The sequence below is a fragment of the Neolamprologus brichardi genome, chromosome 22 (genome assembly GCF_056152115.1).
Source record: "Neolamprologus brichardi isolate AB-2024 chromosome 22, ASM5615211v1, whole genome shotgun sequence".
Classification (NCBI taxonomy): domain Eukaryota; kingdom Metazoa; phylum Chordata; class Actinopteri; order Cichliformes; family Cichlidae; genus Neolamprologus; species Neolamprologus brichardi.
In genome coordinates, this window is record NC_142124.1 from 34,008,023 (window position 1) to 34,032,057 (window position 24,035).

Below are 24,035 nucleotides of genomic sequence, written 5' to 3' on the forward strand. Positions count from 1 at the left end.
TAACTACACTTGTGGAGCCGCAAGTTTGCCTCTCTTTCGTCCACTTTTGTCTTTACGCAACATTACTCGCCCCTCCTTCACTGAACACAACTCCCCCTCCTCCCCCATCGCTTCACCTGCAGGAAGCCACAAGATGGACACGGCAAATCTCCGTTAACGAGTTACTGCGCATCGCCCCGTGCGTGGGGCTGGACGCCGTCAACGCGTTAGCTAGCTAACCACGCTAACGAGCTAACCACGCTAACGCCATGCAGCCCAGAGGCGCTGCACAGCCTAAAATCCTTTCATTTTCTCAAAAGTTGACAGTGCGCCTTATGTATGAATTCTGGTTGTGCTTGATGGCCGCGAACCGATTTTATGTGGAACACGGCGCTCAGCAATCTGTCAAAAATGTTTTAGTACGACTTTGGTAAGCTACGGTGCTGCGCCGGTTGATGGATTGTCAGAGCATTACGGCGACCGAGGAGCCTCGCGGAGTGATACATACTGTGCTTCAACGTAATATTACCCTACTGTGTATAAGGACCATAAATGGCACCTGTTAAGAGACGTGGTTACGAAGAGGATTTCAAACTCAATGCTGTCAGTCACACAGTAGAAGTTGGGAACAGAGCAGCTGTGAAATCTGTCTTTATTACTATGATTGGCGTCTTTTAGTTTACATTTTGACTGCTCAATTGTGAGCTTTTTGTTATGCACAAAAACAACATTGTTTTCTTTTATTTATGGAGCATTATTATTTAATAAATGCTCATAATTTATTTTTGAGTAAATTTTATGTACATCTATGCTCTGTTTGACTAAGAACTCTCTTTTTGTTCTTACTTTATGGCTTTAAAAAAAACATCGAGATATATATCTTATATCGCCGTCCAGGTAAAAAATATCAAGATATGAATTTTGGGTCATATCGCCCAGCCCTAGTTCAAAATATACTTCATTTTACTCAAATCATTCATGAAACTCCACATCAGAGTAAAAATAAATACAGACCATGAAGAATGAATCTCCAGGCAGATGGTCAGCTGAGCTGATCTTCTTTGCTTGGACCAGATATTCAAACTTTATATTTTGTACTTTGGAAGGTGGACAAATGTGCTGTATATGCCATTCACTTGTTAAAACCATCCTGTAGTCTTTAGGTTTTGTGTTGTTTAAACTATTTTAAGTTTGTATGTTTAGATTATATTTGAACTCAAACAGAGTTGAAAATGTTTTATTAATCGGTGCATTTTTCTTCATAGCCGAGCAACATTTGATGATGATTTTTCTACTGCATCCAGTTAACAAATGTAGCTTCGTCTTGTATAAAAATGTGAGTCAAGAGTCAAATGGCTTTATTGTGATTTCAACCACATACAGTGGTACAGAACACAGTGAGAAAAGACGGCGTAAATCAACACAGGACGACAGAAAGTGCACGTGTGCAACACCAGAAAGAACAGAACGATGTAGGCGCACAACAGTGTAACAGGAAAGTGCAATAATGACAGCGGGTTGTGCAAAAGGTACTTGAGGTAATGAAATGTATGAAGGTACATAAGGTACATGTGTGTGTGTGTGAGTGTGTGTGTGTGTGTGTGTGTGTGTGTGTGTGTGTGTGTGTGTGTGAGTGTTCAGGAGTCTGACGGCCTGTTTCGTAGTCTGGCCTGAATGCCTCTTGCCAGAAGGCAGCAGGTGAAGCTTTAAATGGTTTAAGTCAAGTCAACTAATTGAGGTTAAGAGTGTGAAAGTAGAAGTGAAAAAAAGCTGGTTTAATATAATTACAAGAATTGCAAACTGGAGCTTTGGAGTGAGGCTGACTCTTCTCATCAGTGAAAATGAGACCTTAAAAACGCTGCGCTGTAAGGCCATCTGACTATATGCTTGAAGTGATCTACAGGAATTAAGAACAAACACGACTTCACTAGAAGCAAAAGCCTTGTGAACGCTGTGATAAGTGCCAAACCAAGTCTTTTGTACAAACCACAGTTACACTGATCACTAATCAAAACCCACATGTCACTGACTCTTAGTCTTAAAATGGTTAACGGATCATTTACAGTTGTATGAATCGTCCCTGTCAAGTTGTGATCAGACAGAATTCTGTCCAAGGTTTGAATATTCAGTCCTGCAAAATATTCATTTTAATTAATCTTTAATTCAGTGGTTAATCCCTGCCCTGATATGCCGATGGTCCCATCCTCAGCTCTCTGTGAACAATTTCTAAAATACTTTACTGATAAAATCCTATCTCTCAAATCCTCACTCCCCCTAGTGGTGAGCCCTGCTCTCACTGGAGAATGTGCTTCAACTTTTCATCAGTTTGAGCCAGTGTCACTCTGTGCACTTAAGCAAATTGTCAAGCAACTGAAAATTACTAGTTCTGCATATGAACCTCTTCCGTCTCGCATTGTGAAGGACGGCTTTGATGTAATTGGGCCCAGTATTCTGTTTTTAATGAACTCATCATTGTCTTCTGGCTACGTTCCCTCTGTTTTTAAACATGCTATAGTGCAACCTGTTCTTAAAAAAAGGTGTCTTGATCATTGTGATTTCGTTAATTATAGGCCGATATCCAAACTTCCGTTCCTCTCCAAAATCCTAGAGAAGATAGTTCTCTCGCAACTCCAGGCTTACCTGGATGCCATCTGTGATAAATTTCAATCTGGTTTTAAACCACGCCACAGCACTGAAACAGCTTTGCTGAGAGTCCTTAATGATCTTCTCTTAATTACTGATTCAGGTCTGCTGTATTAGTCTTATTGGATTTGTCCTCAGCCTTTGACATGGTTGACCATTATATTTTATTAACGAGGTTAGAGCGCACTGTGGGCATTCGGGGCGAAGCCCTTAACTGGTTCAAATCATACCTTTTGAACAGGTCTTTCTCCGTTACCTTGGTTACTTATTCTTCCTCAACTGCATCCTTATGCTGTGGTGTGCCCCAAGGCTCTGTGCTTGGCCCAATGTTATTCTCATTATATATGCTCCCCCTAGGCTTAATCTTTGAAAAATATAACATTTCTTATCACCTCTATGCCGATGATATACAGATTTATTTTCAATTAGAGGATGACGACATTGTTCCTTCGTTGCACTGCTTCCTCGAGTGCATGAGAGAAGTCAGAGAATGGCTTTCAGACAATTCCCTGAAGAAAAGAAAACGGAGATTGTGGTGTTTGGCAACCATATCCCCCGGGGCCTATCAGCTGATACCTTTGGTTCCTTTGCTACTTCTTTGTCTGACTCAGTTAGTGACCTAGGTGTCCTGCTGGACAGCTCTTTCAAATTTAACAAACAAGTGTCTTCAGTAATCAAATCTAGCTTTTACCAGCTGCGCCTTATTGCTAAGGCTAAGCACTATGTCCCTCACAAAGATCTTGAAAAGCTCATTCATGCTTTTGTCACTTCTAGATTGGATTACTGTAACTCCCTCTACTTTGGTCTTCACTCCGCTCTCCTTCACAGACTTCAGCTTGTCCACAATGCTGCGGCTCGCCTCCTGACTGGCACTAGAAAGCCTCTATCACCCCAGTTCTTACTGATTTGCATTGGTTACCCATAAAGCATCACATCGAATTTAAAATATTGTTGCTCACCTTTAAAATTATAAATAATTTAGCCCCTCGTTATCTTGCAGATCTTCTTAGTCTACATGTCCCTGGGCGAGCCCTCAGGTCTTCAGCCCAATTACTCCTGGCTCAGCCTGGATCTAGACTTAAATCTGGGGGTGACCGTGCTTTTGCCCTGGTTGCACCGAATCTGTGGAACAACCTTCCTATCGCTATCTGTGCGTCAGACTCCGTTTTATCTTTTAAATCCTGTTTAAAAACTCATTTATTCAACATAACTTTTCCATCTAGTTAGCGTCCCTGTTTTATATTTGGTTCAATTTCTTATTTATGTACTTTATCTTTTAGCTATATCTGTTCTTAGTAACTTTGTTCTTATATTCCCTTTTATTGTTGTATAATTAGTGCCTTTAACCTGATGACATATGTGGTACTTTGTTAATATTCTTTTATTTATTGTCTTAATTTTCCTGTTTTTATTATAAAGCACTTTGGTGTACCGCTGCTCTTTTAAATGTGCTATACAAATAAAGTTGTATTGTATTTAAAACTATTAAGAACGTAGTAGATGCACCTGTGGTATAAATGTGAAACCCTGCAGTAATTTTCATTACTTGACATCAAAGTACCTGAGATGAACCTGGTGATAATTTCACATGTCTGCATTGTCTCGTTCTCAGATGTTCACATTCACCAGATTTTCAGAAAACTCGACCTCTGACCTTTACCTTGAGGCTGCGGTAACTGAGATTCAAACTCATCCGAGACTTTAGTAGATCCACCTGTGGTGTCGATTTCAAAATCCGATGTCGCCTTGTGCTCCAGTCATTACACTCACAACTTGGAGGGTTGCCCACCCACCTGGCACGGTGAGGAGGATCCCCGCCAAAAGGAAAGCAGCGAGGAAAAACCCAAGATGTTATATTTCTGGTAGACAGAGTAACTTTTGAAGTCACACATTTATTACATCACAGTATTTTGACATTCAAGTTCGACCTAATTCTCTATGACACAGCCAGATTAACGTCCTTCTTTTCATCAGTGGTTTATACTTTAATAGTTTCACTGCTGTTGCTGCAGTCTGTGAAAACAAGAGCATTGCTGTGGAAATTCAACCTTACTTAATGTTCCACACACATGAAATCATGAATCGAGTAAATGATAGTTTATGTGAAACAAAGAAACAGTATTCATGTTTCTGCATAAAGCATTTGTTACATACTTGTGTGCACATGCACAACTTGCATTCTGATGTATCTATAGTGACGCAAAGATGACTAAAGCGGAACAGAGTCCAATACATGTGCTGTATTTAGGCCAGTGTTGCGTATATGCAGCAGTAGTGTGTTAGCCCAGCTCACACGAGTGCAGAATCAAGCCGGAGCAGCGTTTCCTGCCCTGCTCATGTACCGGGCGGGCCTACTGTACCAGCAGCCAACCGCCATCGAAAAAGAGCGAGGAGAAAAAAAACTTGGAGTTTGTAATAAGGGCGAGGCTTATTTCGCTCAGTTCCTGCTCTGCTCTCTAATTCCCCACAGCGTTCAGTCGCAGAGCTGCAATTGTGTCGTCTGTAATGTGTCCGAGCTGTTTCTTTTCAGCGTTTGTTTTCGCTTCCACGTTGAAGTTTTCCGCGTCCAGAGCAAACACTGACACAGTCGCTCACACCGTTAGCTCAGCCTGCACTCAGCCCACTCCGCGCGCATAGACCTCGCCTGATTTGCACTGGCGCGGGTCATTTCAGGTTAAACCCTGGCGCTGTGTCCCGTTCACTTTAACCGACGGAGATCAACGCTGGTTCCAGTTGAGGCGGAATGCACACCCACTGGGACTCCGAGTGATATTTGGACACGGGCTTCGTCTTGCATATGCGGTATGTTTGTTTTAGAGGGTGGGGTTGGGGGTATTTTTGACAGCAGTCTCGCTATTAACAGCAGCCTCTCCAAAAACTAGCTGTGCGCCACTGTGGGAGCTAAATCGCGGTGCGTCGCGCTTCCTAAGCTAATGTTCATATTAATTTTTAACATAGCCGCAAATGTGTTCATGTCCTATGAAGGGACGGCGTATAACGAACTTCATTCACAATTCGTGCAATTCAAGCGCCGTGCTAATCGCGGGATTGTTGGTTCGTGGACAAACGTGACTTGGACCTCAGCAGAACTGTGGGGTTCTGTGCAGCAGTTCGGTGCGCAGTTCTTTCTGAAACAGCGACGTTTCATAACAAATATTTAAACATAACAGCGATCTGACGCTGCTCCCCGCGTCCACGGCGGGTTGTGTTGTCGGAGTGAGGCAGCACGAATAAAAGGAGAATTTCGCTAAAAGTTAAAGTTTTCTTCCGTTCCCGGCGTGTTTTACCGTCGCCGAATTGCACACTTGCTTGTAATAATGCAGAAACTTTCATCCGCGTTTTTCCATAGTTGGCTAATGTCAACAGAAAGCTGAGGCCGCGCAGTTGTCAGATATTTGGCTCGAGGTTCTGTCAGGAAAACAGAACAGCACGTACCCCGGAATGGCTTTGATAAAGACTTGAGGGAGTTGCTTTCGGGCCCAAGTTATCGTTTCATAGCTCAAAGTATCCCACGAGCAGTGAGCACGGCTCGGTTTACTTCTGTCGCTTGACTTAAATGCATGTATGTCGCCGAGATTTCCGCCTTAACCTTTGCTTTCGGTTTAACAACAGGAACTTTCACTCGTGTCCAGCTAACATCTGGCGTGTAAAACGAGCAGACCCTTCCACAGTGCATTAGCGACTTTAGTGTTTGGGGTTACTTAGAGTCGGCGCGCTGGATGATTGGCTCTAGTGGACAGAGTCGTTCCCAAGTGTTAAGCTATTTACAAACAGCACCTGTCCTATGTGCCTCGCCGTAGTGCGATATTCGTTTAACAAGCTGTAGTGATTCCTTCACGCACTGTTGGGGGGCTAACGCGTGGAAGGCTGAGCGAGACAGCTGATTGTGGGAATTTGTGTTCTTTTGTTTTTGTTTCGTTTTTGCCTTGATGCTGTGGTGAGAGGCTTTATGTTGCACAGCACTTACTATATGACTGCAGCTGTTGTTCCAAGTAAACAGTGACATCATTAATCCGAGTGAAAACTTTGCCCTCTGTGCAAAACATGGAAAGATCATTTCAATTATAAAATTCAGAATTAACAGACATTTTCAAGCACGTTTTATTTTGAAAAGGGAGAAAGTAAAGGAAGCAGTGGTTTTGACTGAATGGTATTTAAGGTCATTGTGTCTTTGCGACGTTTTGCGAGAGCGTGCGAGGACAGTATTCACTCGTGATATCAGCATATCTAATCTGCACTGTTTGCAGCAGAACCAGCTACAGCAAATAGATGCGATGTGTCGGTTGGCTGTTGTTAAGCATTTGTGTGCGTTGAAACCTGTTGAAACCTGTTTGAATGTATTTAAGGTGGAGCCTTGACAGTCGTCAGTTTTGTCCCCTAATAAAGGAAAGCTGAGGCGTAATATGGCGCGCCGCTAAGTTGGTTTCTGACAAGTCTGGTAATAAAATTCTGAGAGATCAAAGGTGTTGTGCAGATTTCATTTCTAAGAAGCTTCTATCAGCTGTTGCATTATTCAGAAGGGGGCTCTGCATATTTGATTTGGCAGATAATTCTACCCGATTTCTTCCTGATGCAATGCCAGGGACCTTCTGCATGTTAGACAACTGTGTAAAGCATTACACTATTGTGCTACTGTGCTCAGTGACTGTGCATGTTCCTGTTTGTAGAGTCGACATGTTTCTGGGTCACACTCGTGTTTATCAACCAGATGAATTCAGAAGGTGGAATTTCAGAGTTCCCAGTCTGAATAGGCTTTCTTACTTGGGAAGTCAGAGCAACACTACCAACAATCCAAGATGGTGGCAGTGAACATAAACAGTAATGCCACTTTTTCTGTTTGCGACTCCCTAAATAAGCACTGACCAGGCTCTATCATGTACTTCAGCAGTACGAGTCTGATGCTGTGATGCCTTACTACCTTACTAAGAAGCTTTCTTTTGAACGCACAAACTCGGGACTGAAAACACTTCCAAGTTCTGAGGAAACTGTGATGCAGTCTCTTGTTTGTCCATTATTAACAATGAGCAATAACATTACAGACCAGCCAACAAAGCCCCTGTGATGAGTTCACACAGCAAGACTGCGTGAACTCATCTGCGTACGCAGTTAATGGGCAGCTAATGCAAACAAGCCACATTTGAACCACATATACTATTTGAATCTAATGGGAGCGAATTGACTTTTTTACCACCGAAGACCTCAAACTGCTCCCAGATGACTGCGCGTAGCTGTGGCAGACTGGCTAGCTTTACCTGACAGTTCGCACTCGACCTCCTTTACTAATGATCATGTGAAGAAGTTGCACACAGCGCTTATTGAAGCTGTGGTTGCCTCTGGTTTTAGACTTTTACTCTTTTCATGTTTGCACAGTGCCAATAAATCTAATCGGTGTCCCACCATCTCACAGTATATTTGCTTGAAGTTGGTCGTGCATTCTTTTATTTGTGTTGTTTGCAAACAGCTTTGCTAGGTGCCACTTTCCATTGCCACCAGATCATCGTATCTCACCAGGCAACGGTAAGAATGAGAGGAAAATGGATGTTTTAGAGCAGCGGTCTCCAACCCCCGCCCCACGGCCCGGTACCGGGCTGTGAGTCATTTGGTACCGGGCCGTGAGAGTTGAGGCTCGGGTGTGAAATTTATGGTTTTCAGGGTTTTTATCGTTAACTGGGTTCCCCTGGGTCTTTCCCGTGTTGTAGTTGTGTCTTATTTTGAAAGAAATCTTTACACGTTACCATAGCGACCAGAGAGCATTAAGGAGCAGAGAGGAGGATGTTACTCTCAATATTGTTTCAGGAGGACGCTGCTAATAAAGTTAAATAATTACACACTGAATTCACGTTTAGGGCTGGGCTATATCACCGTTCACGGTAACACCGGTGTAATTTTGGGCAACGATAGGAAAATGAAATATGGCGATAGAATATGGGTAACACGCGCATGCGCAGTGCCTTTGTTTTCATACGCACATGGCGGCGATGGAGAATGAGAAGAGCGAAAGTGGATCGTTGAATGAAACAGATGAACCTGAACTGGTTTGTAAAAATGCTGCAGCTTCAGTGGTGGAACTGGTTTAGCTTTCGTCCGTCAGATACACAACAAAGCACTATTTTTGGTAGCGCATGCTAGCGGGCCGTCGTTATTACCGTGTTGTTTGGAAAATACGGCGCACTTAAAATCAATCCTTTGATTTTTCTGAAAGTCGACAGAGCCCCTTATAATCCCGTGTGCCTTATGTATGAACTCTGGTTGTGTTTACTGACCTCGAGACGATTTTATGTGCACGGCGCTCGAAAATCTGTCAAATGTTTCAGTACGACTTTGCTAAGCTACGAAGCCGCACCGCTTGATGGATTGTCGGAGCATTACGGCTATCGTAGGCGGAGCCTCGCGGAGTGATACGTACTGTGCTTCAACATAATGTTACCGTATTGTGTGTGTATAACCTCTTTTTAAGTTTTGTGGATATTATACATGGTTATGCTGAGGATATGTCGGCCAGTTTCCACTGGAAATGCCTTTTGGTTAAACTGTCAGCGAGGAATTTGCACTGTTACATTTTTATATAACTTTAATGCACATAAAAACAGCTGCTTGTTGAAGTGAAAATACATTGATTTTTTTTTTTTGCACTAATAAAGTTGTGGAGTTGTAAAGTATTTTGTCTCGTGTCAATTATATCGTCAGTTATATCGTTATCGCAAATTTTCAAATGTATATCGTGATAAATATTTTTGATCATATCGCTCTGCTCGACTCACATTTATTGTTATATTTACAAAATACCAGTTTGTGTTGTATCTTTTATTTTGTCGTATTTATCCGCCGCACCTTAAACGCCGGTCCGTGAAAATACTGTCTGACATGAAACCGTGGAGCGACGAAGGTTGGAGACCGCTGCTGTAGACAAAAAAAGGACTGTTTGGTTAATTGAAACCCATCCAGTGTGCAGCTAAAACGCACATTTCTCTTGTTTCCTCTGCTTATGTTAAATTTATTGAGTGTGGTGTGTGCGAAGTCTTTGGATACTTTCAGTATCTTAGCTAACTCTTTTATTACTTTGGCCTGATTGTTTTTGGTGCCACCATGCTGTGGGAGTCGTAATCATCATTTTTGCTCTCAGAATGAGACGTTTGGTTTGGTCTGGGTTGGAGTGAAATTCAGCGTTCATGGAAATGCACTAATTGTAAATTTGTTTGAGTGTATAAAGTGTATAAATTCCAGTTGTCTTTCTAAGAAATAAACCTGACAGCATACACCAAGAAATTCTATTTTCTTTAATGCAAAATCTCATTTTCATTGTAAAATAAATTATTAAACGTATCCCAGATTGCTCTAATTGAAAGCATCTCCTCTCATTGAAACAGCAGATAATAAAGTCACCTGCTCCTGGGAGGAGGTTCAATTGTAACTGAAAATGAGTCGTTGTCCAGGCAACTTCAGCATTTTACTTCACCAAACAAGTTATTTTGTGTCTTTGCTCACAATGAGGAAATGCCATGCTAAGGACATGTTAGTGTGTGTGTGTGTGCATGTGTGTGTGTGAGGCTACTTGCTCGTGCCACTGTGCATGTGTTGTGCATGGATGAAACAGACTGGCTTATAAATAGTCATATGGGAGGCTGAGCGCCGGTCCAGGAACGGTGAAATCAGCTGATTCTGGCCGTCTGATTGGTGCATCTCCAGAGTCTCCAGTGTCCCTGCATTAAACACTTAGGATGACCTTCACCAGGTTGCCCTTACTCAGATGATGTAATGGAGGCCTTCACTGTCTCATTCAAAGGTTCAGTTGGCCATTCAAACCCGTGCTGTGCACCTGCTCCTCTCCTGCTCTGAGTGCTGTTGTCTTTGCAGGTCAGAGTGTGTGTTTACATGCACGTGCATGCACACTTGGTTGAAGCTGTGCAGTCCTCATTATGGTTCTTATGTCATAACCTTGTTTCATTCCAACAGATATGAACTGATCAGTTTTAAAGAGAAAATGTGATTCTGTGGTAGCAGAAACGTTTGGATCAGCCTGTATTTATTATCTATTTATTGACAGCTGAAAAGATATTAAGTGCAATTGTTGGCCTGATATCTTAAGCCAAGAGTTTAAGATATTAGTTTGTTTTTGTGGTGAGCTCGGTGTTGGAAGATGAGAGCTGGATGTCAGGGCTTCATCACGGCCTAAAATCAATACTCCAGTCCCTGAATTAGTCCAGGAATCAATCATCATCATCATCATCATGTACTGAGAAGAACTGAACTGCACCTAACCATGGCCTACTACAATAACTGACTTACAAGATCACTACAGAAGAGATCCTGTCACAGCACAGTTACACTCACGTTTCAGTGTAAACACAGTCTGGAAGCTCAAAGCTGACAGAAGGCAAAGTTAAAACAATGATGCAGTGGTACCGACATGTACGCTGGATGGGCTGAGTGATGTGGAAAATTATTCTCTAATCTTTATTTTCATATCAGTTGATATTGAGATAAAACAAATCACTGTTTCTGTGAAGTTTATCTTTAGAGTTTCACTAAAAAACCTTTAATTGTTGTTGTTAAGGGGACATTTTGACCCGTTGGTATTTTAAAAATGGTAAAACTGTTCAAATAAACCCATCTTTTGCTAAAATGGGCTAAAGCTTTAAATGTAAGTTAATGTAGTTTTTGGTGTGTGGGCTGAAAAAACAAACAAACCATTTTTACGTAGAACAGCGAACCACGTCATTTTGATCCAATACAAATGTCAACCTGCTGCTGCCACTGGGTTACTTAACATGATTATTTGCACACATTTTGATATGAAGCTCGATGTGATGGATAAATATACTGGACTTCTTCAGCCAGCTGCCTGAAGGCTCACCACAGGGTTTAATTTCCTCTTCAGGAAGTCGTGATTGAAACTCTCATAGTCCAATAAAATGAATGATTGTGTCATCATGAGGCCTAATGTGCCCTCTCCCGTCCTAAAATAATTTATTGCAGTTACCTTCATTTGTCTTGCAATGTTCAATATTCAGTAATGTGCACGAGTTCATGCTGTCCGAGCCGTCCAGCACTGGGACTTGTAAGGAGAGCTTGTCTGGTTATTCGATCTAATAGACACAGCTTTGTCTGGCTGTAATCAACTTCTCATGCATTTTGCAGGTGTTAGATTGGTGACACATCAACGGGGAGCTCAGGGACCCAAACGTCCACACTGAGGCGGGTTTGACGGCACTTCCCTCGGTCAGTGAGGGAGGATTACAGCTGATGAAATGCTGAATTTGTGCAACATGTCAAATGAACGATGGCTCTAATCGCTGCATTATGGCTTTCATGGTTGCACAGCCACAGCATGTGTGCAGTGACAGGGAGAATCTGTCATCTGCTACATCACTACTGTTATTTGATCCTGTGATGTTTGGGTATAACAGGATTTTAGACAGGCTACTGGTATCCACTTTAAAATGAGCTAGCTGCCTGCTGTCTGTTTATTACTGAACACAGTGATGTGGCAGCTGTTGTTATGGAGCTTCCTGTTTGGCTCTGGTAAGAGCTCGTAGTCCAACAGAACCTTGCTTAGGCCCGAGCAGCTGGGCCGTGGTATGCTGTGACTACACGGGGGAAACAAAGTGTCCGTCCTATCAGGTCTTACACTCGTGCTGCAATCAGCTGATTTCAGTTGGCGTGTCAGAGGAGGGAAATTGCGATACAGGCCAAAGCATGGATTCTTTTTATTGCACAAAAGGACACGATAAACGGTAAATGTCCTGCATCCAGGACAGAAACAACTGCACTGTGCTGCTAACACAACTTTGGTTCTCAGCAAGCATCTGCACAGACAGCATGCTAACGCTAAGCTAAGCTAGCCAAGGACCCAGAGTGAAACCTGAGTGAATGCTGAACACGAGCAGCAGAGCCTGAACGCCAACAGGTAACAAACAGCCTCTTCTACCTGTTCAGGTTCCTACAGCAGAATCACTGTCGATCAGCTTTGTGTGCTGCTGTGCAGTTTCACGTTGTGCGATCAGCTTCACTAAGATCTTAGAGACGTGTGTGAGGGTGCAGCCTCAGGTTTATATTGTTAAATCATGAGTGTGTTTCACAGAGTAACATGAAACGTTACAAGTAGTGTAATGAATTACTTTTCCCTGGGAGTGATTACTGCATTACTTTTAAGAAGAGTGTTGTGTGTAATATGTGTAATCGTGACAAATAGAAAGGAGTAGGGCTGCTGGATTATGGCAAAAATGATCATCTCGATTATTTAACAATATTTATTTAACAATAACAATGTGTTGAATAATGACTTTAAAGATTGTCAAAAATAATATAAAATAGTGCAAATACTGATAACAGTGCAAATGTTTGCAATATAAGAAATAAATGTAAACATCTATGTTTAGTGAACTTTGCAGTGTTGCTCTGTGGTGCAGCTACGACACTGTAGCAAAGTTTACACACTGTGTCTACTTGATCCACGTCTGACTGAACCCATAATGTTTCCACACCACTCAAGTTTTTTTTACCTCTCTTTAACCAACAGCAGTCACTCTCCTCTCCAAATAACTTCTGCTGAGCTTTCCGAGCTTCCCTCGGGTCCTCTTAATCAGCGGTCCCCAACCCCCGGGCCTCGGACCGGTACCGGTCCGTGAGTCGTTTGGTACCGGGCCGCGAGAGTTGAGGCTCAGGTGTGAAATGTATAGTTTTCAGGGTTTATATCGGTTTTCAGCGTTATTTTGTTATCGTTTTTATCGTTAACTCGGTTTTCCTGGGTCTTTTCACGTGTGTTATGAATAAATCTTCTTTTTTCAGTACCGGTACTAGTTTGATTTTGTTGTATTTATCCGCGACACCTTAAAGGCCGGTCCATGAAAATATTGTCGGGCATAAACCGGTCCGTGGCGCAAAAAAGGTTGGAGACCGCTGCTCTTAATTGTTGTGACGAGTGTTGGAAACGCAGAGAGGTGCGCTCGATTTGCCACACGGAGCAGCGCGAGAGTAAAGCACGAGGGAGGGGCTAATAATCGGCTCAGTCATTGTTAATGATCGTTGAAAGATCGTAATCGAGATTAAAATTCGATTAATTGAGCAGCCCTAGAAAGCAGCGTACCTCCACAAACACGCACAGCATCAGATTCATTTGCATGAGTGGAATTTCCTCGTTGCTGATTAGTGATGAAGGAGACGCAAAACGGAGCCAATGAGAATCAATAATTCCTATAAATCAAATGATTGGAAAGCTTGAAAGTTCATTTTCACTCCAAAGTGAAGTCTAACTCATTTGATTTAAATATGATTTATTTTCTGTCCAAAGTGAAACAGTTACAGATAAATGTGGAACATCACAGAATTCTGAATATAAAAAATAGAAGTTGAACAAAATAAATGTTAAAATAAATAAATTCTGAGCAAAAACAAAGAAAATGGAAAACTAAATTCTTCGGTCACTTCCAAATAAGTCATGTAGATATTAGTACATAACAGCATTTCTATATATTCAATGAACTGTGAGACGTAAACGAAGAGGAGCATAAAGAAAACTGAGGACTGTCAGGCTGAATCAATAAATGATAATAAAGCTTATCTGTCTCAGGCTGAGAGGTTTGCAGCTGTTGTCCGCTCTGCTCAGGCACAAACTGTACCTGCATCAGAGTAGCAGAGGACGCTATTCTGCTTCTGTGTCTGACTTTAAATAGAAAAGAATCCTGATGTAAGTCAGTTCTTATCTCAATAATTACATATTTATCAGTGCCGTGCATTTTCTGTAACTTCTTCTTTTTTTACATTTCAATTAAACCATCAAAAATGTCATAAACGCTCCTCATCTGTCGCACATGCACAGCTGAGCTCTCAGACGAGCTGTCATCACTGCCGCCGTGCAGGAAACCAGCCCGTCTGTCTCTGGACACGCTGTTGCTGTGTGTTGTTGCTGTGTGTTGTTGTTGTGTGTTGTTGCTGTGTGTTGTTGCTGTGTGTTGTTGCTGTGTGTTGTTGTTGTGTGTTGTTGCTGTGTGTTGCTGCTGTGTACTGGGCCACGTTGTGGGTTTCCTCCCATACTTTGGCCTGACACTTGTGTGAAGTGTTTTCAGCTGAGCGTCGTGTGCCTGGAGTCGAATGCTTGGAGCAGTGCTCAGAACAGTTACCTAAATAAGTCTTTATTTCATGGCGCGCTGCGTCTGTCACAATGTGGCTGGAACGAGTTGTGTCGACTTTATTATGACAGTCTCTCATATTTCTATAGAGGGAAAGTTATTTTGATTTCATCGCCCTGTCCTACTAACTCACTAACTGGCCTTGAGGAGTCAGATGAGCCGGAGCATAGTAGAGATGATCCTGTGTGGTGAATCAGTCCCAACCTCCCTGTGGTCCCACGTTGTTGCTTTAACCTGCTGTGTTGTGTTTTTAAAAAGGTTTTGATCTCAGTTCCATCCTCATGAACGCAGCTTTCCTGCACTCGTTCTCGTCAGTGAGCTGATGCCTTAAATGTTCTTCAGGATCAACACATTCACGAAGTTTCCGTGTGTCTGAGAGAAGCTGGTAAAATATGAATGCCTCAGCTCAGCAATGACCTGAGTGAGCAGCAGTAAGTGGCACGGTGACGTCTGAGCCTTAGGTTTGTTGTCTCACTGTTGGCTGCTCTTACTTATTGCCCTAAGTAGATGTGGCGTGTTGTTGAAGCTGAAGGCGAGACCTGCAAGCAGTACTCACACACGCAGTATTTTGTAGGTTGTAAACCCTTTAAACTAGTGGCAGCTAGTTTTCTCGTTAAAACACTTGAAAGTATGTCAGGATGAAAGAAAGCTGATAAAGTGTTTCATGTTTCTGTAGAAACACAGTTTCCCTGGATGACTGAGTGATTAACTGAGTTTCTGTACAAACCAAACAGCTGACAGAGACAAAGCTCAGGAACAGCTTTTCTACGAGTCTGAACATTCGGCTCTTTTTCTTGTACCTGATACTTCATATATCCCACATCTGTCTGTGCTCTGATCAAAGCATCCAGCTGATGGCTCAGATGTTGTGTTTCATCACACTGGCTCTTTCTTTGCAAACCTCTGCTGTTCTTGACCGTAGTTAAAGCTCAGCTTTACGCCTCAGGGATGTGCGATTGGGAAATCTTCAAAAGACAGCTGAAGCCTCATCGCTGTGAACCCAGCACGGGCTTCTATGGACGTGTTGTGGATTTCATTAATTCATGGCAGAACTGTTGCATTTTGCATTTCACTATGGTCGGGATTGTTGTTCCTAACGTTTCCTCCCTGCTGCAACATCTTTGACAGTTACTAAAAGTCTGACTAATGCAGCAGTTTGTGTCCAAAACGCTCCGATTATGTGTTCTTTTATGGAATTCAGATAGTGGTGTTGCCACTCTGCTCAGGAATGCTCGGACACAGCTGGAGCGTGCTGCAGCAGCTGCTTAGAAGATCAAATCTGTCAGTGTTTGCAGAGATGCAGAATAGAATAGAATTCAACTTTATTGTCATTGCACATGTCACAGGTACAAGGCAACGACATGCAGTTTGCATCCATCCAGAAGTGCTTTAGCCATGATATGGATATATTACAATGTATATTAGCAATAATATAGATATTAGGGGTGGGGGAAAATGGATACTTTGTAGCATGGTGATATTTTGTTTCTAATAATGTATGGATACAGGGACAGCAGAAATCGATACTTTGTTACAAAAAGGTTTTTGTGCTCTGACTTCAGAGCATGTTGATCCTTTTTCTGAGCAAGAATCCTGACATTCCTTCACTGTCCAAATGTGTTTAATAAACATGACAGTTTACTTATTTTAATTTAAGACATGTTTTATTTTAATTAAGTTTAAAACTTTATTTAATGTAAAATTATATTTTGTTTTAATTGACTTTCAAATTCTTCAGTTGCTGAAGGGGCTGCATAGTTTTCATAAACTGCATAGTTCAGAATAGCTATAATTGTACCAGATGGTTGATTCAGTTAAGTTGGACTAGACTGTAATACAAACCGTTCAGTTTGTCAACAATCAAACTGAAATGAGAGAAAGACTGAGTGTGAGACTTTGATATTAGAGAAAATGAATATTGATAAAGTTTACCTTTATGTACAGAATCTGAATATCGCAAAATATTTTTAAAAATTGCAATAATATCGTATCGTGGGATGTATGGTGACTCCCACCTCTAATAGATATGTGAGTATATTACAGAAATGGGTCTATTATGGTATGTTATAATGTACACGGTATGAAGTATGTTATGAATATGCTATAACTATAAGTATGTACAGGCTGTGAACAGGATATAAATATGAAACTATACAGAAATGTGAACTATGCAGGTTATAAACAGTTATAGGATTAAAAATGATCGTATGATTATTTACACAGAGCTATACAGTAGTGCAGTTAAGAGGCTATAAAGTGCTGGTGGTTGTGAGTGGTGGTTCAGTCCATGTTATTATTGTGTGTTTGAGGGTACAGTTGTCCATGTGTGTGTGTGTAGGTGGTTGTGGGTGTGTGTATGTTCAGTCCATGTGTTAACGTGGGTCAGATGTGAGGAGGCAGAGTTCAGGAGTCTGACAGCTGTGGGGAAGAAGCTGTTCCGGTACCTGGTGGTCTTAGTTCGGAGGCTCCTGTAGCGCCTCCCAGAGGGCAGGAGGGTGAAGCGTCCATGTGATGGGTGACTGGGGTCTTTGATGATGTCCTTTATGGCAGGAACTGGTCATAAACACAAACCTTTGTGTCGCATTGGTCGTTATCAGGGCGTCAAGTAAACAAGATGTTTACCTTTGGAATCTCACCTAACATAGCAAAGGTTAAAGGCAGTGTGTGAGCAGGCAGGGTGACGTCAGGCACAGCTAGTGTCTGTTTGGATGACATCAGTCCAGCAAACCTGTCAGAGTTGCCACATCTGTAACGAGCTCTTTGTGTCACCTGCAGGTGTTCCAACAGTTAATAAAGCTAACACTTATGCTAACACTAATATTTGGCTGCTTTTCTTTCAGTACTGCAAACATGCTCAGCTGGATCTGAGCCTGAACTCTGATTGCTAAGTTAAAACGCTCCAACTAAACTTCTTTTCATAATACGGATCACTGCAAACGTCTGCTTGCTATTAAAATGTCGAGGGGTAGAAATCCTGCCTCTGCTTTTTTTGCCAATGGCGTGCAAAGCTGTCAGCTGATCAGCAAAGATCTCGTCTGTTCATTTGGGTGCTGCAGCTTCACTGGGACAAGTTCGGTTTTGTTTCTGGGATTTTCTTTTCTTGCTTCATAATTGCAACAAACAGTACATTTAGTTTTTTTACACTCTTTTTATTACTACATGAGTCCATGTGTTATTTAATCTGAGCCTGACATACACTTCCCCTTCTGTGCTCCCCGTGGAAGCATTTCTACACTTTGGGGGTAACTGGACAGTTTCTGTCTGTGTGTTAACAAATAATGGGGCTCTTCATTGAAATGAAGCCAGAGGTTGTTGGTTTGAGTCCCTGTTCAGTTTAACATCAAAGGCTGAGGGATCCTACGAGGGACGGAGAGAAAGCATGAACATAATAAGACTGCTGTCATTTTGTGGGATTTTCCCGCATTACAAGTGCTACGTTTGCAGGATTTGATTACATAATACTGGCAATGTAGGTCTCGCCCTGTTCACGGTCTCGTTGTCTATAGAAAGTATTTGGTTGGCATAATGTGTGAATCTGTCATAGTGACGAGGAGGAATAAGTCTTGACAAACTCTGCTGTGCCTGGCTGTACATACTGTACTCTGCAGCTGTCAGAAACAACTGCTCACATGCAGACACAACTGTCCAACCTGTGAAGTCATGAAGACATGCGCCCTCGTGTTATCAAGTGTAGCAAGTTCGTTGAATTTTAATGGTGAAACGTGTCCTTTACACGTTATTTTTCATGAAAAACAATCAGAAAATAAAATGTTGTAGTTAGATGTTACACTGTAACACACACAGTGATGCCACACGCTATCAAACATCACTGCTGCGAGTGAGAAGAACGTCAGTATCATTTGTGCTCCGTGCTTAGAAATAATGTGCATTTGGCTGAGTGTGCTCATTAAAAAAACAATGTTAAGAGGTCTGGTACTCGTGTACATGTGGGATTATGCTTCACACCTTGGCATTGCAAATTATAAGCTGTGAAAAACGTGGTGTTAAAATTGGCTTTAAGTGGCCTTTGATGGGAAGTCACTATTAAAGGAGAAGCTGTGGTTAACATTAAGGCAGCAGCATTAACATTTGCTGCCTACCAACAACTAGACTGGCAGCACAGCACTGCCCGAGACAACCAAAGTACTCCTTTGTTTGGGCACTCAAATCTCAAGAAGTTACATTACTGTTGTCCTGATCCTATCCACTGCTCTATGTTTTACACAACCACAGCACTGTAGTGAGGCATAACAAAAGCAGTGCTGTCTGTGTGTCTCTGACTCCTCTTTGACACCAGGGATGTCACGATTAGTCGACTATCAAAATCGTCGACGTTTGATTTAATAGTCGACGCGTCGTTTGAAGCTTTGTAAGATCCTGAAAGACGCAGGAATAAGTAGTAGGATTTAAGAGTGTAATAACGGACTGAAACAGAAGATGGCAGCACTGCATGTACAAGGATGCCAGCTGCCGTTAAACCCCGAAGAAGAAGAAGCTGTGTCCCAGAATTCATAGCGCAGCCCAGCTCAGTTTCCAACAATGGTGGCAGCTAGTTAGTTTTAATATTACTCTTATTATTCTTTCTGGGTCACAAAATAAACGTTTAACATATTTTCAGGCGAGAATGTAGCTGTGTAAACCTCAAATATCTGCTCAGTTTATCAAGACACCACATATTTTCAAAAGCGCTCCGACGTTTTCGGAGACGTCTGTTACCCGCTAGCTCGATAGCTAGCCGGGGGCTAGGCTAACTAGAGCCGTGAGAACACCGGACTCCCGCTAATCGTTTTCAAACCCACCGCCGTCTTTCGCTACTCAGGTTAAACATGATATATAAGTCACTTAGATAACTTAAAAATGTTATTGTTTGGCTTTTTTTAGTATTTTATTTGTTCCTGAGTAAATCGGTTTGGCTGAGATTAAAGTTATAGTTTTTACACAGCTGAATAAACATCAAGCAGACAGCTGATTATCAGAAGTGTGAGATGCTCGAGAATTTACTCCGGTGTCCTGTTATATTTTAGATAGCAAGGAGTTTATTAAACTTCACCAAAACAATCTGCAAATTTCATTAAAATTTAATAAACTATCATCTTGTCTTTATTTTTAGTTAGCACATACCTTAAACACTTAAAGCTGTAAGCTAATGATAGTTATATAAGAGCAGATGCTGCTGGTGCAATAAGCTGTAGTTTTACGTCCAATGGATGATGATCTGATTAGTCGACTAATCGCAAAAATAATCGGTGACTAGTCGACTATCAGAATAATCGTTTGTGGCAGCGCTAGTTGACACATAACGTCAGGTTTTGGCAGCTCCCTGTAAACCTGCCTACAGGCTTGTTCTCTTAATACTCGTAGGCTGGGGTGTGTCTCAGAGGGGCCTCGTTCAAACTCACTGTGAGCTGTTGTAACAGAACTGTAATTATTTCTTGGGTTGCAATGGTTCATTGAGTGACTTGATGCTTCATATGATGCATGTGTTTCACCCACATCTGCACAGACATGCAGGTGAAAAGTATCCAGGAGCAAACCTTTGAATGAAGAGTGCGACGTTGAGCCCGAGCAGCTCCGCGTTCTCTCAACCGAATGTGTGATCGCACAGCAGCAGCTGTGAAGATGCTGTTGTAGTTTAAAACTGCAAAAAGCAAAACGCCCAACCGTTACCAAGACGATGAGCTCGAGTGGTGTGAAGGGAAACTTTTTTTGTTCTCAACTATAATCAGCATTGAGGCCTTTACTGAGAACAGCTGCCAGGAGTCCCTAATCAAAGCGCCTGGTTAACAAGCTCCAGCGTGAAGGAAAGCTGCTTCCATCTGCTGCTATTTGTTTTCATCCTGGAGACACAAAAGATTCACACAAAAATTCTTTTTTGCTTCTTTTAATATAGGAACAGATTCCAAGAAGTTCCACTGCGCTATTTTTAAGTTCAGAAAATATTTTCTTCAAAATAAAAATGATGTTTTTGGCACATAAACAGTGAAAGGATTTAATTGTGTAACTTTTATAAAGCATGTTTGTCTGAAACAGGTCTGTCCTGTAAACGAGACACAGTGAGACTACTTGTATAAATAAAGGTTAAATTAAAAAAAACTGTATATAAAATGAACAAAAACCAATGAACAGTTTATTTCGCTTTTGAATGTTTAGTATTGCTCATTAATAAGACAAACGTATTATCAGATTAGTCGGTGTCATAATCGATATAATACTCAGTTACTAAAGTTATTAATAGCTACGGGCCTATTGTGAACTAAAGGAACAGCAGTAAGTGTTGATGAGCAGTGTCAATGTGAGTATTCATACTGTATCAGTCCCTGTCTATTTAACATCAGCCTCATCAGGACAGAAGAACAGGCAGAAACCACCAAGCCTTTGGAAAAGTCCTATTTTTCATAGACACGCAGCTTCAGGGCGTGACTGCTGCTTCACCCTAGTTTGGATCATATTTCCTTTTTTGTGCATTTATATTACTCCTGGTAAACTGATGCTTTGGTGCTCAGTAATATACAAGGTCACAGGCAGCCTGAGTTCTTGACCCAGTTAAGTTGCATTAAATACACAAAAGTAGAAACATCGTTATCGCATTTAAAGATGTGCAGAACGAGTCAGCTAGATCTCAGACGTTGGTGCCGTTGGTCGTCAGGCAGCAGGATTTTGAATCTGTAGAACTACATTGGTTTGTGTTTTTAGCAGATATTTCAGTAATACTTTACGTTTTAATACTCTAATCCTTAACACATCAGCTTACCCAAAGGCATTATATAAAGGGTTAAATTATTCATTTACCAACCTGGAAACGTGGAGTAATAATCAGCTGGACGATGATGGAGACTGGAGACACCTCACATGTCAGTGAAGAGTAAAGCTGGATATTGGTACTGATGCAGCCGAGTTATAAATTACTAACAAACAGGGCGAAATTCAAAGACGCGCTTTGTGTGGCCCCCACGTGCTTGCGTGTTGTGGGGTTGGGGCATGCTCCTGGTGAGATGACAGATGTGTCCTGGGGGACGGCCTCCCACGTTTGAGCCAGGGAGCATGGCGTTCTCTCCGGCTTTTCCAGACCCCGTCACATCTGTCACCTGTGCTTGGGGTGAAGCTGCTCTTGTCTGTGGAAAGCAGCGGGAGCCACTGGTGGACCTGCACATTCTCAATACCAGTGCTGGGCAGTGCTCACAGGGCCAATGAGGACGTCGGGCCCTCGGGACACCCTCAAGTTTGACTATTTGATCATATTCACGCTGCCATGTGGTCATTTTGTAGGGTCTGGTTTCTGGAGCAAATAGCGACCCCACTGGTGGGTTAAACAGCTTGTATGGCTCTGTGCAGCTCGACTAACTGCCTGTCCCGTGGAAGCTCTTCTCTTGAGACTGTGCAGCAAACCTGCTGACAATGGCACGGTCCTCAGCAGGACCAGGCCTCATGCTACCAGCAGTGACCCTAAAACTGAGCCGTCCAATCGTCAGTGTTCACAGCACAGAGCGATAATTGGTCAGTCAGTGACACATGTCGGATTATAAGCTGGTCTCTTTCATACACAACACCCTCACAGCTACACGCTAACATGTCGTTCCTGTTGGAGCTCCTCACCGTAAGTGTGGACGCAAACTTCCCCATAGTAAAGTGTAGGTGGACCAGTGTTCATAACCTAACTGGGCACTAACCCTCGCCCAGCTGGAAAGACAAGTTAATAAGGGAAAATCGCTGAAACAAGAGAGACAGCCACAAGCTGCAGCCTCAGTAAAAGCAATGTTAGGATCAAAGGATCAAAGCAGTAAAAACCAGTGAATGAAAAAAGACCAAAGGGTTGAAACTTGTGCAAGTGTCTGAACTTTGTTTTGTCTGCATGTGAATCTCCCTGCAGACATGATGTATTTCAGCTGTTTGACTGCAGTTTAGGGGAAACTGGAAGAATCTTGTTTTTTGCATATATGCTATTGGTTATACAAAGAAATTGGTAACTGGGATCTTAGCATTGTTTTGTTGTATTTAATAGTGTATGGTGTTTGGGTTGGATAAACAAGGTAATCAAAGTGTATGAAACCTTTAAAATAATGGGTTTAATGTCTGTTTCACATCAGAAATGTTGATTTCAGTTACAGGAACTTGAAATGTTGTCATAGACAAGAGTTAACGAATGAAGGAGCTTTACAGAGAACACGCTTTCAAAGAAACGACTGAAAAAGAAATCTGCTGGTAGAGATATGAAACTGGAAACTAACAATCTTTCACGACTCTGGGCTCGTTGTTATTGGCTGTTATTTTATCTATTAAAAGAGATGACGTCATGTGTTTGGGCCGATATAAGCTGGGTTTCTTCCAGGATGGTAGTCCTCCTCCCAGCAGGCTAGGCTCTTTCAGGCACCCAACGGCGGTGTCCTTATTCTTTGGATTTGGTTGTGTTGTGTTTGTAATTTCAGTCACTTGTTGGTTAAAGATTAGCACCTAGTTTTCTTTCACTCTCTTCTCCCCCTCAAGTTATGGTTAGTAGTAGTGCTAATAATGCTGGATCTTTATGTCCTAAACAACACGAGCATAACACGAGTAACTGCTGTGGCTAATGCTAATGTGGCTAATGCTAATGTGGCTAATGCTAATGTGGCTAATGTTAGCGCCGGTCATATGTTGGTTTTGTTTCAGAACTATTGATGTTTTAATAGTTTTTATAAAATGTCAAAACCTAGCTACGCCTGCTGTTAGCGTCTGTCTGCAGTGGTGCTCTGCAAAGTTGTGTGTCGGCTGGAGGAGGCCAACACGACACTGTTGGTGTTGATACTGTTGCAAACAAGTATCTTGTATCTAGTTTTTGTACCAATTAGTATCCAAGTATGTTTTCTTTTTCCTGACTCTTGATCTGAGCCCTCAGAAACTCTTTCTAATGATATGAAAACAAATACATCGGCTTCATTTATGAGCAGTGACTCCATGAACATCGGGTCAGCTGATGTTCCCATTTATCAAAAAAGCGTACGTATATTTTATTATAAGACATGGCAGGATGAAAGTGTTTTTTAAATATCCTGCAAAATCCAAATGAAAATGACAGCCTGTATGACAGCCTGTGCTAACATCATCAACCAGTCTGTTAAGTGTTTAGTTGTAGAAGATTTAGTTTCTTCCAACATTGCACAGCCCAAATATTTGGGACATAATGTTATAAAATGTTGAAGCCCAGAAACATTAAGGAGTCTTCTTTTACAGAGAGCTGACGAGGCTGTGGCCCGGCAACAGACAGCACAGCCTGCTGCTGTGTTGTTGGGTCAGTTACTAAATGCCAAACGT

General features: G+C 42.0%; 1 protein-coding gene across 2 annotated transcripts in view; it reads left to right on the forward strand.

Annotated features, from left to right (window-relative positions):
- Positions 1 to 5,043: 5,043 nt before the first annotated feature.
- Positions 5,044 to 24,035, forward strand: part of thrb (thyroid hormone receptor beta) — a 117,266-nt gene continuing 98,274 nt past the window's right edge. For both annotated transcript variants that reach the window (XM_087834982.1, XM_087834984.1), the window contains exon 1: positions 5,044 to 5,424. The gene's annotated coding sequence lies outside the window, so the exon portion shown is untranslated. The remainder of the gene's footprint in view (positions 5,425 to 24,035) is intronic.